Here is a 7,041-nt window from a genome sequence, read left to right on the forward strand (position 1 = left end):
GCTCTGGGTAGAGTGCTGTGGCATCACAGCTCACGGCAACCTCAAACTCTTGAACTTAAGCGCTTCTCTTGCCTCAGCCTCCCAAGTAGCTGGGACTACAGGCACCTCCCACAACGCCCAGCTATTTTTTTTTTTTTTTTTGGTTGTCGTTCTTTAGCAGGTCCGGACTAGATTTGAACCTGCCAGCTCCGGTGTATGTAGCTGATGCTCTAGACGCTGAGCTATACGTATCAAGCCAAAGTTAAAAACTTTTATACTGCATATGATCCCATCAAAGAAGTGAAATGAAAACCCACAGATTCAGAGAAAATATTTGCAAATTACATATCTAATAAGAGACCTGCATTCAAAATACAGGAAAAAAATCTTGCAACTCAATAATTAAAAAGATAGATAGCTCAATCTAAAAATAAGGCTGGACATAGTGGCTCACTCTTGTAATTCCAGAAGTTTGGGAGGCAAAAGTGGGAGGGACACTTGAGACTAGGAATTAGAGGTCAGACTAGACAACACAGCAAGACTCCATTGCTAAAAAAAAATTAGCCAGACATGGTCGGCATGCACTTATAGTCCTAGATACTGGGGAGGCTGAGGCAGGAGTTCATTTGAGCCCAGAGGTTCAAGTCTGCAGTGAGCTGTGATCATGCCACTGCACTCCAGCCTGGGCAGCAGAGAGAGATCTTGTCTCAAAAAATAAAATAAAATAATAATAAGATAAAATGAAAATGAATGAAGTATCTGAATAGACAATCCCACCAAACAGACATATAAATGGCCAATAAACACACAAAAAGATATTCAACATCACTAGTCATTGGAAAAATGCAAATCAAAACCACAATGAGATACCACTTCACACCCACTAGAATGGTTAGAAACAGAAACACAGACAATAACTAGTATTGGCAAGGATGTGGAGAAACAGAGACCCTTGCATAGTTAGTGGCAATGTAAACATTTTGTAGCCAGGGTGGTGCCTGTGGCTCAAAAGGGTAGGGCAGCGGCCCCATATGCTGGAGGCAATGGGTTCAAACCCAGCCCCAGCCAAAAAAAAAATTCTGTGGCCACTGGAAAACAGTTTAGCAGTTCCTCAAAAATTTAAACAAAGAATCACCACATAACCCAGCAATATCACTCCTAGGTAAATACCCTAGAAAAATAAAAACCGTACTCCATAACAAAACTTTTATGCACACATTCAAAATGTCTTTCTGCAGAATAGGCAAAAGGAAACAAATCAAATGCTGATCAACAGCGGCGCCTGTGGCTCAGAGGAGTAGGGTGCTGGCCCATATGCCAGAGGTGGCAGGTTCAAAACCCAGCCCTGGCCAAAAACTGCAAAATAATAATAATAATAAAGTACTCAAGTTTTAATACTTGTTAAAAAAAAACCCAGATATGTATGGATAAAGAAAATGTGGTATATCCACACAATGAACTACTATTTGGCCATAAAAAGAAATGAAGTGCAGGCTCAGCGTCCACAGCACAGTGGTTATAGTGCCAGCCACATGCACCGAGGCTGGTGGGTTCAAATCCAGCCCAGGCCAGCTAAACAACAATGACAACTGCAACAGAAAAACCCGGGCCTTGTGGTGGGCACCTGTACTCCCAGCTACTTGGAAGGCTGAGGCAAGAGAATCACATAAGCCTAAGAGTTTGAGGTTGCTGTGAGCCTTGATGCCACAGTACTCTGTGGAGGGTGACATAGTGAGACTCTGTCTAAAAAAAAAAAAAAAAAGAAATGAATATTTATGCCATAACATGGATGAACCTTGAAAACATCATGTGAAACAAGCCAGCCACAGAAGCCCACATATTGTATGGTTTCATTTATATGACATGTCCAGAATAGGAAAATTAATAGAAACAGACAATTGAATAGTGGTTGCTTAGGAGTAAGAGTAGGAAGTGGGCATGGGGATTGACTGCTAATGTGTGTGTGTGATTTCTTTTGGGGGAGCAAAAATGCTCTAATATTAGATGTGAACGTTGTACAACCCTGTGAATATACTAAAAAACATTAAATTGTATACTTTAAGGGGATGACTTGGACGGTATATGCATTATATATCAATAAAGATGTTCTTTAATATAAATATATAATTACTTAAAAAAATTACTTTCCAACATTTAAATTGAGAGATTTCACATAAGGGGATTATCAGTTTCTTGGGAGGAAAGGAAGGTACAGATTCTCCCGGTGGCCCGCCTTTCTCTCTGGGTGTAAGCCCTGAGGCCTTGCAGCAGTCTTTCCCACTGCCCAGGCTGCAGCCAGCCTGTAGCAAGTTTGGTGTAGTGGTATTCTCTGCCTCCTGGCTGAATGCACATCAGCATTCCCTTTGAGGCCTGGTTTCATCAGGACTGGGGCAAAGCTTGAGAGTTTTCATTGCCAAGAAGTTTTCAGGTGATCGATGTTGCTTGTGGGGACCACACTGAGAACCCTTGTTATAAAGTTATAGCTGGATGAGATTATCAGCCAAGAAAACTACAGCCCATGTTCGTTTATACCTCTGATCTTTGAGACATCCTTAGGTAGACAGGAATATTATAAAGGCGGTTGCCTCCAGCCAACACATTATCCATCTGTCTGAGAAATGGGGGTATGCCGAAAGCCAGACGGGTTTTATTTCACGTAAGAGCAATGTATCATGATTTCCCCCCTCAGATTCTTAAAACAAAAGTGAATATTTTAAAACAAAGGCTGAAGTAGACAATGACAAGCTGCCCCTTAGCCTGAAATACTGAAAATAAAAAGCATGTGCTATGTACAAGTAGTTCCACAATCAATTGTGTTCTAAATTCTATTTTTACAAGACAACATTCTACTAGTTATAAAAAAGGAAGCCCATGGATTTAAATTCATAAAGAGATTTGTCTTTTTTTTTTTTAATTTAAGCTCGATTTTTAAAAAGAAATCTAAAAGGAAAAATAAACCTTTGGTGGTAGGTCTTGGGTCTGCTAGCCAAGCTAGTGGAATAGCACCTCTGGAGTCACTTCCAGGTCCCTGGCACCGTGCTGCTGTTAAGTGCTCCTTTCAACTGTGCCGCAGGAGCCAGCAGAAGGTGAGAATCGGTTAGGAGGTTAATCTCCTCTTTTAAAAAATGTGAAGGTGCACAACTTTAAAGAGTTTCATGGTCACAGAGCTCTTTCCTTCAAGAAATACAAGATGTCTCAATGACTAGAGAGGCTAAAGAGGGAAGAAAGAACAACAGCATGGCTGGCTCAAAAGACAAATTTAAAAACTTTTCTGATAAAACACTGATGCTTCAGGAGGTGTGTTCCCAGAAAGCTGTAAAGTAAGCAAGAGGAAGAGTTGATCCAGCAGCCAGACAACTTGTGCAGAGCTAAGGAATTGTGTCCATGAATCTAAAATGACACTCTTACAGATAGCACATAGTTGGATTTTTTTTTTTTGTAGAGACAGAGTCTCACTTTATTGCCCTTGGTAGAGTGCCGTGGCATCACAGCTCACAGCAACCTCCAACTCCTGGGCTTAAGCAATTCTCTTGCCTCAGCCTCCCGAGTAGCTGGGACTACAGGCGCCCACCACAATGCCCGGCTATGGATTGCTTTGTTTTATCCATTCTGCCAATCTCTGGCTTTTAACTGAGAGTTTAATCCATTTAAATTTAATGTAATCCTTGATAATGTAGGATTTACATTTCAATATTTGTTTTCAATTTTGTCTCAGGTCTTTTTGTTTCTCAGTTGCTCTATTACTGTCGTGTTTGGCATTACATACATATTTTCTAGTTGTAACATTTTATTTACCTTGTCTTTCTTTCACTATATATTTTTGAGTTTTTTCTTAGTGGTTGACTACCATTAACAACTCAATTTATAACAATTTAGTTTGGATTCATGCCATGTGAATTTCTACAGTATACAAAAACTTTGCTCTCCTGTATCACTGGACTCCCCCTTAAGCTTTTGTCTTTGTATAAAGACAAATATCATGTCTTTATACATTGTGTGCCCATCAATATAAATTTATAATTATTTGTTTAGGCCGTTGTCTTTTAAATCAGATAGGAAACCAAAAAGGAATGACAAACAAAAATACTTTTTATCATCTTTTATCTTTACCTTCGTAGTCACCTATACGATGCTCTTCACTTCCTCATGTAGGCTTGAATTATTGTCTGTACCCTTTCATTATAGCCTGAAGGATTCCCCTTAGTATTTCTTGTGGGGTGAGTCTGCTACGGACAAATCTCTTAGGTTTTTTTTTTTTTTTCCAGATATAGAATTCTTGGTTGATGGCTTTTTTCTTTCAGAACTTTGAATATATCATCCTACTACTTTCTATCCCCATGGTTTCTCATGAGAAATCATCTGCTAATCTTATTAAGGATTCCATTTGTGTGAGAGTGGCTTTTCCTTCTGCTTTCATAACTATCTTTGTCTTTTATTTTCTACTATTTAATTAGAATGTGTCTAGACACGAATCTCTTTGAATTGTTCCTCCTTTGGAATTCATTGAACTTCATCAATGAGTAGATTGCTTTCCATGAAATTTTGAAAGTTTGGGGTAATTATTTCTTCAAATACTTTCCCCCTTTTTGTCTTTTTCCTCTCTGTCTGAGATTCCCGTTATGCCTAAGTTGTTATGCTTGATGGTGTCCCACTGGCCTCTGAGTCTCTGCCTATTTCCTTTCTTTCCTTTTTCTTTCTATTCCTCAGTCTGGATAATCTCAGTTGACCATCTTCATGTTCATCAGTTTTCTTTTCTTGCCTGCTCAAATCTTCTTTTGAGCCATCTAGTGAATTTTTCATTTCAGTTATTCTACTTTTCAACTCCAAAATCTCAATTTGATTCCTTTTAACAATTTCTGTCTCTTTATTAATATTATTCAGTGAGACATTGTTCTTATTCTTTCCTTTAGTACTTCATATCTTGTTTCCTATTTAGCTCTTTGATCATATTTAAAATAGATTTAAAGGTGGTACCTGTAGCCCAAGCAGCTAAAGTGCCAGCCACATACACCAGAGCTGGGGGGTTGGAATGTAGCCCAGGTCTGCCAAACAATGACAACTACAACCAAAAAATAGCTGGGCGTTGTGGTGGGCATCTGTAGTCCCAACTACTTGGGAAGCTGAGGCAAGAGAATTGCTTGAGCCCAGGAGTTGGAGGTTGCTGTGAGCTGTGATGACACAGCACTCTACCCAGGGCAATAGCTTGAGGCTCTGTCTCAAACAAAAAAATAAAATAAAATAAAATAAAATAAGATTGAAAGTCTTTGTTTAATATCAATAGTAAAACAAAAATTCTAATTTAAAAATAAGACATAAAAACAGCAGTAGCTGAAAAAATAACATTACTTATCATTAAGGAAATGCAAATTGAAACTACAGTGAGGTATCATATCACCCAGTTAAAATGACTAAAAGAGAAAAAAATAACAAATGCTGACAAGGGTGCAAAAGAAAGAGAACTCTCAGCCTCTGTGGTGGCTCATGCCTGAATTCCTAGCACTTCAGGAGGCTGAGGTGGGTGGAATGCTTGAGCTTAGGAGTTTGGGATCAGCCTGAGCAAGAGTGAGAACCTGTTTCTACTAAAAATAGAAAAATTAGTCAGGCCTCATGGAGGGTGCCTGTAGTTCCAGCTACTTGGGAGGCTGAGGGAAGAGGATTACTTGAGCCCAAGAGTTTGAGGTTGCTGTGAGCTATGATGCTACAGAACTCTACTAGGACAGAGTGAGACTTTGTCTCAAAAAAGAAAAAGAAAAAAAGGGAACTCTACAGACACTGATGAGAACAGTAGGGAGGGTCCTCAAAAAACAACAAATAGAACCACTAGATAGATGATCCAGCAATCCAACTACTGGGAATTTATCCAAAGGAAAGAAAATCATTTATATCAAAGAGACATTTGCACCCCTATACTTTTTGCAGCACTACTCACGATATCCAGGATGTAGAATTAACTTTGGTATCCAACAACAGGTAAACAGATTTTAAAAATGTGGCATATAGGGCGGCGTCTGTGGCTCAGTGAGTAGGGCGCTGGCCCCATATAATGAGGGGCGTGGGTTCAAACCCAGCCCCAGCTAAACCGCAACAAAAAAATAGCCAAGTGTTGTGGCAGGTGCCTGTAGTCCCAGCTACTTGGGAGACTGAAGCAAGAGAATTGCCTAAGCCCAAGAGCTGGAGGTTGCTGTGAGCAGTGTGATACTGCCACGGCACTCTACCAAGGGCGATAAAGTGAGACTCTGTCTCCAAAAAAAAAAAAAGTAAAAATGTGGTATATACTGTATATACAATGAAATACCACTATTCACTCATAAAAAAGAATACAATCATGTCATTCACAAGAACATGGATAGAACTGGAGGACATTATGTTAGGGTAAACAAACCAAGAACAGAAAGTCAAACATTACATGTCCTCAGTTTGATGTGGAAACAAATAAAATTGACCTCATAGAAGTAAAAAGTAGATTAGAGGATACTAGAGTCTAGAAAGGGTAGGGGGAAGGGAGGGAGAGAGGGAGATTTGTTAAAGGATACAAAACTAAAGCTGGATAGGAGGAATAGGTTCTAACGTTTTACACCATTGTAGGATGACTGTAGTTAACAATAACATATTATATAATATAAAATAGCTTGAAGGACCATATTGAATGTTCCCAACACAAAGAAATGATAGATGTGCTAATTATAGATTTGATCGCTATACATTATATGTACAGAAACATGCAATTATGAAAAGGGCACATGGACATACTCTAGTCAGAGTTGCCACAAACCTTCAATTTATAAAAACAATCAAAAAATGAAGTATCTGCAAAGTACAACAAAACAGGGTATGTCTGTATGCCTCAATTTTTTAAAAAAACAAAAATTGTCTATTTTAATTTCTAATAGGATAAACACAGATATAACTCATAAACAAAAGCTCTCAAGTAGCTTTTAAGCATACGATGAGATCCTGAGACCGAAGTTAGAGAACCACTGAGCTAACACATTACTTTCTTTACTAAAGCAGTTGCAATTATTCAGTCTGGAGTTGAGGAAAGTGATTAAAAGGGAGGGCAAA

The sequence above is a fragment of the Otolemur garnettii genome, unplaced genomic scaffold, assembly GCF_000181295.1.
Source record: "Otolemur garnettii isolate 467f Iridium unplaced genomic scaffold, OtoGar3 scaffold00038, whole genome shotgun sequence".
In the NCBI taxonomy this organism is placed as follows: domain Eukaryota; kingdom Metazoa; phylum Chordata; class Mammalia; order Primates; family Galagidae; genus Otolemur; species Otolemur garnettii.